This window comes from Eupeodes corollae, chromosome 3 (genome assembly GCF_945859685.1).
Source record: "Eupeodes corollae chromosome 3, idEupCoro1.1, whole genome shotgun sequence".
NCBI classification, from domain to species: Eukaryota; Metazoa; Arthropoda; class Insecta; order Diptera; family Syrphidae; genus Eupeodes; species Eupeodes corollae.
Genome location: NC_079149.1, coordinates 87,031,577 through 87,043,848, shown reverse-complemented (window position 1 = coordinate 87,043,848; position 12,272 = coordinate 87,031,577). Strand labels below are relative to the sequence as shown.

The 12,272-nt window shown below is 30.1% G+C and overlaps 1 protein-coding gene across 1 annotated transcript in view; it reads right to left on the bottom strand.

The window, feature by feature from the left end:
• LOC129949166 (excitatory amino acid transporter) overlaps nucleotides 1-8,301 on the bottom strand; it is an 84,740-nt gene extending 76,439 nt beyond the window's left edge. Inside the window, exon 1 of the mRNA XM_056060450.1 lies at nucleotides 7,903-8,301. The gene's annotated coding sequence lies outside the window, so the exon portion shown is untranslated. The remainder of the gene's footprint in view (nucleotides 1-7,902) is intronic.
• Nucleotides 8,302-12,272: the final 3,971 nt, after the last annotated feature.

Here is a 12,272-nt window from a genome sequence, read left to right as displayed (position 1 = left end):
CTTATTGGATTATGTTGTAGCAAGTATGCTTTTGGCCCGATGATGCACCAGAGGCCTTCAAGATATTCGCCGCTTGCCGCCTTTGTCTATAAAGGCCTTTTAGAGTTTTCCATTTCTGGAAGTATTCTCACTAGTAGTGGCAGGGCCATTTTTCACAACCCTGCCACTACTGAAATTAGGTATCGCTACCCTCTTATCCTCGTTGCTACCAACAGCATAGGAGCATCCATGGTTAGCCACTACTCCCTTCTCTGTGTTGACCGCAAGAGATACGACAGCAGGCTTTGACACCAAGCTGCCGCCGGTCCTGAAGAGATACCGGTTATTGTATTTGTTTTTGTTCGGCTTTGAAAGGTTTTTTTTTTTGGTAAAAGGTAAGTTTGAGGGCAATAAAGAAAAAACATTTTTGAAGATCTTACGAGTAATTTGGAGTTGTAATATTATTTTGTATAACTTTTTATTTATCAATAAAAATGTAATAATCCTTTTGTTTAATGTACAATACTGTTTTCTGGTTGTAATATATATTTTTCTGGACGTCTAACAAATCTCAATGCATTCATGTTTTCTAATAAAACTTTTAATCTAATATTAAAGTGATACTTTTATTAAACCGGGTCCCCTTTTTTATTCAACAATATCCAATTGTGCAGCGGAAACATTATTTTGTTTTGTTTTACTTTTTTCGTTTCAATTTATTTACATGTATCATGTATACACTGCACACCACTTGCATGAATCCACTTTTTAAAACTTCTTAATATGCAAAATGCTCACGTTCGTTCGTTGTGGAACATATCCAAAGCTATCTGAAAATGTTTGTGTTGTTTTAGTTCTTTAGTAATGAAACAGGTACACCCAATAGATGCAAAGACAAAACCTGGGATTTGATAAATTTTAGAAAAAGAAAATATATAAACGAACGTTATGTTCGTGTTTGTATATTACCCTCCCTCAATCCAATACTAATACATACAATTTAAAGGACAAAAAGTCCGTTCGGAATACGAGTATGTAGCATCCGATAATCCTTATAACGGAGATACAATTTTAATTTTATTTAAAATGGCTTTAAGCAAATAACATGCAGTGTATATCTCACAAAGTAAGATACATCACAACAATAATTGCAGAGACATTCTATGCAATGTAGACATTTGATATCTGACCTTATACCTTCACTTGATATTTTCATTTTTGAAAATATGAGATTGATATTTTGATGTTTCCACTTAAACTTTTATTTTAATCCAATAACAAGGCCAATGTCAAGGACGACATTGCAACAAAAAAAATATATTAAATAAAATTTAAAGTACACATAATCATTTATTTGGATTTATGAATAAGCGGGGGGCGTAAATAGTCGCTTTGTTTGATAAAAAGGGAAAATAAAAACGAAATCATGTCAAGACTTTGATGAAAAATGTTTTATTTTTAAGCAAATGACATGCGATGATTTCTACCAACTTGAGATTATTTAGTCAATATATGGAAATTCATGTTTCGAAATATGCACATACACTTTATTCATATGTAGCTGTCTTCTGTCAGGTAAAGACAAGACAAAAAAAAAAAGAAAGAATGATAGATCAGTTGATGGTAAAAGGCTTTTGTTTCTGTAGAAATTATTATTTTTCATTTAGTTATTATGAGAATATTAATTTTAATACTAATGTGGAATGCGAAAACTTTAACAAAATATTCATAACAATATTTTCTGTGAGATAAATAATTTGAAGTCAATATCTTTTCTTGTTCTATAATTACTTGAGTCGAAATCCATTCTTATAAGTTTTTTGTTGTTTTTGTAAGCCGCTCATCCACGATTTTTGCTTCATGTTTAGGGTGGTTATCATGTATAAAAACCAAGTGAACTGTCATTGAATCAAATGTAAATGCTGGATCGTATGAACTTGCTCCTTTATGCAACAAAGAGTCTGTTAAAAAATGTACCTACCTATATATTATTTAAAAATATACATGTAAAATAAGTTTAGCTTTTTATTATACCAAAAATATGAAATACTCGGAAAATATTATTTATTTATTTATCCCAAGACACAACTCATCCTAGTAAAACTCATCCCGGAAATGAAAAATACTTGTAAGCATACTTAACGAAAACAATTGCTTGCCTATTCAACTAGTTTGTTTAAAGCTTTTTTCTTTGGATAGCTTTATTTTAATTATTAGAAGAACCAGGATGGAAAATAAATTATCTGAAGATAAGAAAGAGGCGGAACATGTACGAGTAGGTTTAAATTGTAAATCGTTCGCCTGTTGGTTGTGTAGTTCGGTAAGTGTCTGAAACGGATAAAGAATAGTTAATTGGTTGCTCAGCTTTATGCAGATAGATAGATAAAGTCATGTTTATTGTTTTTGATGGTAATGAAGGAATGTTATTGGTAGGTAGAAGGTACCTACCTTCTACATTCCTTCTTTCCTACAACTTTCAGCGCAAACATGGAGTTATTACGTTCAGTTTATTTTTTTCGTTAAAGTTTTAAAAAAAAAACAAGCATACGAACAGGTACGATAATTTGCTATTCATATGTTGTTTACAGTCAGGCTCTTGTGCGTTTTGGATTTCAGTTATGAAGTGACTCGTAAGCAGTATAGTTGTAGAGGTTGTACGTAATACCTATTAAGTAGTTATTCTCTTATATAGAACGAATAGTTGTGAAACAACCTTATTCTTAAAGAATAATATTTTAAAATCATATATAAATACAAAGGTAAAATGGGTAAAAGATATGAATGTAATCAAAATTTTGTCAAAATAATGCGCTCTTTAGGAGATCATGAACAAGATTTGAACTGTTGAGATGGGAGGAGATTGGAAGTAATTAAAAAAAACTAATTTTTCAAAAATTTAAATTCCATTTTATAAATAAAAACCCTTGATTTTTCAATTTTTTTGTTTTGAAAATAGTTAGAGCGGTTTTTTTTAAATTAATTTTTGTATATATAAAATGTTTCAATTTTGTTCTAAAAATATTTTTGGTATGCAGTTGTTTAGTGATTGTAAATATACGCTCTACATTTGAATTTCGTAAGAAAAGTTGAAAAGTTTTTGAGATATAGAATTTTGAAAAAAAAATTCAACATTTTCTTAAAATTCCAAACAAAAAAAATTGCACTTTTGATAATCAAATATTGTTAAGGCAATATAAGAGCTTATTCGAAAAAAATGATTGAAATGTTTAGTTTACTTAAAAAAGCCACGTTAAGAAATAAAATTTTTAGAGAAATTAAAAAAAAATCGATCGGTTTATGAGAAAATTCGAATTTTCGTTGTTTGACCAATAAAATTGCCACTGTTAGTATTGATCTTTAAAAAAATGAAAAAATAACATTACGCGAATCTGCTGGAAACCTTAACTTCTAAGTTTGAACTCAATCGACCTAGTGGTCTAGGCTGTAGGAGTGTGGACAGACACACAAGTCAGTCGGATGGAATCGCATGATCCACTGTTTTCGACTTCTCTACAATCTCGAGTTCGAAATGTTGCAATGTTGAATTTTTCGGTCATGATACGGGATGATTTAACTTTTTCTCACGATGGTACTACTAACACGATTAGATGTTTTTCGGAGAAGGGGCTTTCTTTTTTACTAAGGATCAGCTTTAGCCGAATCAATTGCATTGTTCGCCGTCTTTCTTGAACATTTCAATAATTGTGAAATTTGAGTCCTACCTTGTTCAATAAGATCGAATATTAAACTCCTTTTTCTAGCGAAGAATGTTGGTTTCGGCCTATTGCTAATGAAAATTTGTTACCTACAAAATAACTGTGCTATTTCTCTATTCATACCTCACTAAGCTGTTAAAGACATTAAAAGGCAAAAACAAAAAGGTGATAATTTAAACTTTTTTTCAATGCCAACATAAAACAATAATAAACATTTACTATGAGAGAAATTTATGTTTCAATATTTGTTCCATTCGATGTGATATTTCACGTCCTTGGCTATTTGTTGTTTTGTCCAAATATATAACAAATATTTTCTGGTAATAAAAAACAGCCTAGCTTTACAATGTAGAAAATCTCGAAAAAGTTTAAATGCTATTATTACCAATCTGAGACTTTTTTGTATTAGAGAAGATTGTACGTACACATATTCATCATTAAAGACTTTTGGTCATACGTACGAAATAAAAATGTTCCTAATAGAATAATAGTAGTAGTACCCGTTGCATGATGGTTAGGGCGTTAGACTGTTCAAATTGGGTTCGCTCCCTGCCTGTGCCACCTAAAGTTTTTTTTTTACTGCCTCTTGCGAGAAATTGACAATTTCTCCAAGACTAATTCTTATCATGAAAAAGTGCTTTCTCAAATTAGCCGTTCGTATTCGGCATATAAACTGCAGGTCCCCTCCCCCTGCAATTACATACTCGCACACAGGAATGGTTGAGAGTTGTAAGTCTCTAGGCCCTGGTTCACGAACGGACTTTTGCGCCAGCTTATTTATTTATTTAATATCTTAATAATATCGACCTTTACTTGTTATTTAATAATGACCAATATTTAACAAAAAAATTGCGCCTGGGTCATCAAACTATAACTTTCTAGTATTGGAAGGCAGTTTTAAAAATGAGATTTTAGATGCCAAATGAAAGGGTATCGTGTTTTCTAACCAACTAAAGTTTCTTATCTGTGCCAAAAATTGGTATAATTCAAAGTTCTCTGCTTTTGAGATGTTTAGTTTTAGTCCCTAGATAGTGTAGAGAATTGGTTCATAAGATATGTATTCGGTTTATTTCAATTATCTTTAAAAAAGTAAGGGATTGTCGAACCAAAAGTTGACACAACAGAATCCGGTAAACAAAATTAATAACAATACAACTTCAAATAACTTTGTATGTTTTTGATGTAAGACTGCTCCGTAGCAAAACAAGTAAGTTTTTTAATAATTTTCCATACTTCCATACCTCCACGGACTTACAGCAAGTTAGCTGTATTCTACAATTTTAAAATCGATTACTCCATTTAGTTTTTCCATCTGACTGTATAAGGAGTTAAATCAAACTCTGCTATATCGCTTATAGACAAATACCATCCCCTACTTGACGTTTTTCTTTACTTGGGCGGTCATTTACTAAAATAAATAATTCACAAGACTGTTCATATCCTATTGAATTTCGAAAAGATAATTTTCAGCATACTTACTACGTCGACCTTACAGTTTTATAGTTCTACAACATTTTGGAATTATGCATAAAAGATATCGTTCCTCTTAAAATATAAAAATATAGCTTATATATTATAGTATTTTATAGAAAAATCTTGTCAGCTGAAGATCATGAAGTATATGTTACCCTCTTTGAAGAGTTTAAATCTCTTCCAATTGCTTACATGCCGAATATCTTATAGATATGGAAATATCTCTTAAATAATATATCTTGACCCCAGAAGCTTTGTTAATATAAATCGGAAATCTGATGGCTGCCCAGTAATTTTGACTAATAATAAAAGTAACTTAGTAGTGCTCAAGAAACTTGTGACGAGTTTGCAAACAGCTTTCAGGAATCTTTTATTGACATTCCTGTTAAATAAGTTGAGAATTTCTTTCTACAGTTGAGAGTTTTCCCCATCAGACTACAATTCATTACTTAGAGATGATTGTTCTTCTTGTGTCCTCGAATGTCTTAAAAAAATGTAAGTCAGTAGTGGCATCTAACCTTCTTCGCATATTTGCGATATCTCTAAGTTCAGGTAAATTCCCATCCCAATCAAATGTAAGAAGGCATTAATATCAGCAGGCTTTTTAATTTAACAACTTCAAGAAATTACAGGTTGTGGTTTTATGCAAAAACGTTCGACAATTACTAATCTACTTGCATGTTTCCATAATTTCTCAAATACCCCAGAATTCAGTTAAGAGCAGGACTGTATTTACCATGATTGTCCTAAAGCTTTTGACCAACTTTCTTATGATATTATCACATTTAAGCTTAAGTCAGTTTATTTCAATTTTCAATTTATCACATAGATTTCTTCTATCTTCAAAATAGGTCTTATCAAGTTGAGTTAAGAAGTTCTTTCTCTTACCCTTTCATTGCCAAATCAGAAGTTACCCAGGGTAGTCATTTAGGACCTCTACTCTTTATCTTAGCTATCAATGATTTACGCCTTTGTGTACGATACAGTAACATTTTAATTTATGCGGATGATATGAAAATCTTGAAAATCATAAAACTATAAACGATCGATTCAAACTTCAAGAGAATATTAATAGTTTTGTTAATTGGTGCAAGAAGAATGGGTTACACCTTAACATAATTAAAAGTCAGGCAATGACTTTCTCTTAAAAACGTACTTCTAGTTTGATTGATTAAAAAACATCGTAGCACTCTATAAATTGTGTTCATAATTTTATAGATCATATAGTTCTTTTTAATTCTCATCTCGCTCGTATTAATTCGATCGTAAGGATTTGTACAACATTGGTCTAAAGCAGTGTTTTCAACCTTTTTCATGAAATTGACCCTTTAGCTTGTATACCTTGAATAAAATTCTTCAGGGGCGGGATGAAAATGACATCACTGCTAAAGACAAAATCCATGACCTTACAAACAAAATTCAATTTTGGTCATCGTCTCTTAATCAAAATCACTTAGATTCATTTTCCTCGACACAATCTTTTGTTGAAGAAGTCTGATGTGAGATAAATATAAAAGAATTTATACCTGGTATGAAAATAGTGTTAGAAAAATTGATAGAAGAAACATGTCAATACTTCTCAATGGAAGAGATGTCGAAGAATATTGGGCCAAGGTGGATCCTTAATCCATTTTTTAATGCAGTTGTAAATGAGGTAAAATTGTCAATTAAGCTCAAGGACAGTCTGCTTGTTCTTTCTGCCGATGGAATGCTGCAATTCAATTTGGATACCTTTTGGCTATGCGCCAGTTATAGCTATCATTGAAATCGATGTGGAAAATGTTTTGAATCGATATTTGATGGTGTTTCCCTTTGATTAAAAATGAATATTATATACCAATCGATCGGAAATCGCCAAGGCTTTAAAGTGTTTGATTCCGTTTGCCTGCTCTACCTTGTCGAGTAAATATTTGCATCAATGGTCCAAATTAAAAGAGAGGAATGAAATCGCTTAAATTTGAAAACGATTTCATTCTCAATGTAGCAAAAACGGATCCACGTTGGGAGAAAGATTTCTGAAAAACAAGCGCAACCCTCGAATTAAGAATAACTTTTTCTTAATTTTATACAAATGTTTAAAATGGATCATATCTCACAGGTTATTTCTATTTTTTGTTTATTTGACAAAAATGAATATTTCATTTAATTATCTTTTTTAACTTTATTGGTTTGTTTAACTGCAGAATTTTCACAACCTTTTGGAATTACTCAAAAGAATCTTCGCGACCCTTCTAAAAAGGACACACGTTGAAGAATTGGTCCGCTTCCTTCTTGAGAAAGCATCCCAGGAATGGACTCCTATTTACGAGACCCACAAGAATAGGATAAAATCTGTTTAACGCAACTTCATACGTTTCGCCTTAACAGGGCTTCCATGGTCTGATCCTTAAAACCTCAATCATTACGAACATCGGATAAAGCCTTTTTGAATGCAGCCTCTATTATAAAGGAGGGTTAATAATGATAAAAATAGCAACCCAGCATTGCCTTAATATGATTTAGACCAAAAACAAAAAAGGAAACTAATCAAAAAGATCAAGATCATATCTCATTGCGCTTAGAACTTTTTTAGAAGTGTATTAAAAGTTTTGTTTAAGATATAACAAAAAAGGACATCATTAAAGTGCACCCTTAAAAATTACATTGATTTTAAAAAGTCCGTTTATTTTATACACATCACTGCAGTGAAAAAAGAAAAAAAACAAATTCTTAATTTATTAAATAAAATACTCACCTAACAGCAACAGTTTTAAGAATTTTATTATTAACTAGTTGTCTTTTAAAAAAATTATAATAATTTTTATTTTTTAATGCGTAAAATTTAAAATTTACAACAGGATTTGGATATTTACAGCAAAACCACAAATTAAAAAAAATTAACTAAACCATTTATGCAACAACCTTTTATATATTTTTTTTTGCCTTCTCCAAACACAAATCACTAAATAAAAAAAGTTTTTGAACTCAAAAACTGTCGTAACATCTTATGATCCAGGTGTATCAATAATTTAACTATTATCTTTGAAGTACCCGTTGTTGTAAATTTAGCTTAGAAGCTTCACAAAAGAAAAATATTTTTGTTTTTATTTTTAAAACACACGCTAAAAATAAAAAATAAAAGCAAAATTTATTAAAATAAAGAATTAATTTCACAGAATTAAGAAAAATTCACACAATTAAAAAACAAATCAATTTCAAAACTAAATTTTGAAAAATTGGATTTTTTTAGTTTGAACTTAAATTTTTTTGAATTTATTCTTTTTTTTAATGTTTAGGCTTCTTTTTTAATTAGAAAAAAGCGACGTAGTGATAATTTTTTGTTTTCAATTTATTTCGGTCCGATTTTTGGTGAAACCTTCACCAGGACAGCCACTTATTCGAATAATAATTATTGCAGTTTGCACGCAGACAAATTCAAATTGAATTCCTGGATTCACATTTCATCGTCTCAGAAGTATGATAATTTTTAATCGGATTAAATAAAAAAAAATATTGAATATTGACAAAATCAAAGGGAAGAACTACAAAAAATGTCCACAACGTAATCAGTAAAAATATATTTTTATTTTCTTATTCCCAACACGACAATAACAAACGTCACTAGCACCACACATGGGCTGGCCTTTTTACGGTTTTACGGCAGGCAGAACACGGGTCCGTGTATTCGTAGTGTTGTATAAAACTTAGACGTCATTTAAATTTTCTTATAACTTTTACGTAAAAGGGCAATTTACACAACACTTTAGAAATTATTTTTTAAAAATAGTTATAGAATTTTTTAGGAGATGTAAATTGGTCGTTTTTTTTTAAAGGAACTAAAAACGAAACAGTGTTTCAATATTGGTATTAATTATATTTTTAAACTTAAAATTTGTATCGAAAAGTAAAACGGCGTTATGGCGGTAAAATATATAGAAACAAATAAACCAACCAATCCGTTCGCTAGCTCAAGTTCACTTAAAATGAAGAAAGCTTCGTACTTTGTTAGTTTTGCACACTCTTACGCTTGATTTTGTTGTTTTGTGCCATGGATTGTGTTGTTTATTTTGGTGTACTTATTTATTTATTTCCCTTCTGGGTTTGTTTTTATTTTTTCGTCGTTTTTGCAGCATTTGTTACGTGATGTAGTTTTCGCTTAAGCTTATTAATGACGCTAAAAAATTATTTACACAAATGTTCATAAAGGGTTGTTGCATAGTCAATTTTTGCATAGCACCCTCCACAACCCCTAAAACCTCAACTACAGAACGCGAAGCATGATCTGATCATCCTTCAGAACAAGAAGCAAATGTTCAAAACAAAAATATAAAAAGTATCTGAAAGATATATTAATACTTCTGAACATATGAGTACATTCATATTTTATACATTTTTAAATTATATTAATGAATCAATGTTGTTTTTTGTTTTTGTTTTTGTTTTCAAGTGACGTTCACTTGTACTAGGAAAACATATGTGTCAGGTATGCACATTTTGACATTGTCAGAGGCTTGAATGATTGACCACGAACAAGAGGCTTGCTTTGTGAGAGATTTGTGTAAAATGTCTATCTGAAGATACATTGGTTTGTATCTACTATCCATTAGTATGACTTGCTTTTATTGAATTGTGAATTTAGATATACTCGTAGAGATAGAAAACTGAGATTTTTCTTTCGTGGGAATTTTCCATTATTATATTAGCAAGTCTATACGAAAAACTACCCTCTATAAGTAGGATGATGGTACACGGATTCTGAAGCAAATTAGATTTGCTTTGAGTTCTTGAAGAAGAAAAATAAAAGGGGAGCAAATAAATAGATAGTTTGCTTAATGAGGTGACATATTTTTTCAATTAGGTTGATGAATGATGATTTCAAATGTAGATTTATTTGTTCTATTTTCGAAATATCTTATAACGGAATATTTTTGGCAAAGAAGATTGTGACAAATTTTACCGACAGAAGGGAAATTTTTACTGGGAGAAGGGAAGCAATGGGGTTGTAAGGAATTCAAATGATTTATAAATATTGTACATATTTACTTCATTAATAAGTATATTATATTGATACTTTCTAGCTTATTGTATTTAAAAACTATGATTTGTTTCAAAATTGGAACTTCCAGCTTTAAACATTCGCGGACTGCAGGTTAAGATTGTTATTTATCAAGCACAAGCTAATTAAATTTAGATAAAAAACGGGTACTGCGAGGAATTGACAAATCCTCGTCATTCGTTGGGACTCGGCTTAAAACTGTAGGTCCCCTCCATCTCTGAAAAGATTATACGCACAAAGGAATGTTTGAAAGCTGTAAGTAACTAGCCCCTAGTTCTCAAAGGACTGTTGCACCACCTATAATTTGTTTATTTATTTAAAAAAAGCGCATTTAAATTTTCTAACACCATTACTTATTTATTTACTTCCTATAGGAAGTTATTGTAATGGATCCGATTTTTCAAATTGAAAATTTTGACATTTCTCGACAATTCAAGCTCCCTAGAGTCGCAATAAGACTTTTAGAAAGATGTCTGTGCGTGTGTTATAGAATTGCTTCCCAATCATAACAACCAAACCATACCAAGCGTATTCCATATCGCTTATAGTAAAAATACCATTAAATATTAAATGCCCACCAAGCATATTTCGTGGAACATAATTTATGTGAATAGACATAAAATATTAAAAGTAATATAAACAAAGAATATCGAACAAAGAATCTTCCACAGATACAGAATATCCAAACATAAATATAAAATCAAACTAATGTTAACAAAAATCGTCAACGATCAAAAACAACAAAATTGATTCATCATAAAATATGATGATAATGCATGTGTACCAATACACACATATTTATAGTCTGTAAGAAGAAATTAAGAATATCAAAATGGTATAAATAAGCAGGGTTTTTCCTGATACCTGATAGTTAGTTCAGTTCCATTTTGACACTCCTACGTGTATAGCAGACGATTTCCCCCCCACCAGTGGTAAGGGATCCGATGCTCAAATTAGTAAATAAAATACTTGTTTAAAATTTTAATCTAGCGTTTTATTTTAAAATCTTTTTAAAAAAATCCCGGATGATTTAAAAAACAAAATTCGTGCGTGTGTACGTACTTTCGCGACGATTTTTCGACGTCCATCGATATCGACTTCTAATAAATTTTGTTATACAGATAATAAGGCAGAAAGATGCAGAAAGGGCTCTCAAGAAAATTGCGTGGGCGGTTTTTTTTACCGTAGCTGTTTAAAAAGAAGGAGGAAATTTTGGTTAACCCTAAATATCTCATGAACCAATGACGCTAGAGATTTGAATTAAGTTTTATATTATACCTTGTAACGTGATACCAACAACTATATTTTTGGAAACAAATTCAATCAAGGTTTTGTTTTATAAATCAAAAAACTGAAAGAAAATAATTGTCACCTCGAAAATGTTACAATTAAAATATGATTTCATATCCGAAGCAATTTTGTGCAACAAAAAATAACGTTTTGAAAATCTTATAAGATTTTGAGAAAATTGACAAAAATTGACAGTTTTTTTTACAAAAAAAAATAAAAACAATAATTAATGCCTTTAAATCAGTTTGACGTAAACAAATAAATCTAACTAAAACTCGTCCAACTAATCTAATTCATATAAATTAATAATTGTACTTAAATCCTATAATTTGTAAGAAAAAAAATCATAATAATCCATAACCAGACATTTAACAAAAGTTTGTAAAAATTGATTCTCGACTCAAATATTTTTTCAAAACTTTGAGATATTGGTTATAAACTACTTGTATCTTTTGAAAAATATTGTTTTCAACACTTAGAAAAAATTTAAGGAAATTTAATTAGAACCTAACAAAAAAAAACAATACTTAACTTGGTAAAAATTTACTTACGACTTAAAAATATTTTAAAAATTAAAAATATTGTCTTCAAACTCTTCTTATTTATCAGAAAATATTGTTTTCGATATTCAGTATTTTTTTTTTAAATTCCACAGTCCGTTTTTTCATAAAAAAAATACAATCTAAAAGAAAAAGTACGCAAATTTGGTAAAAATTAATGGATTTGAAGTTATCCGCCTCTTTTTATTTTGTCTTTCAAGTTACATAAGTTAATATCGT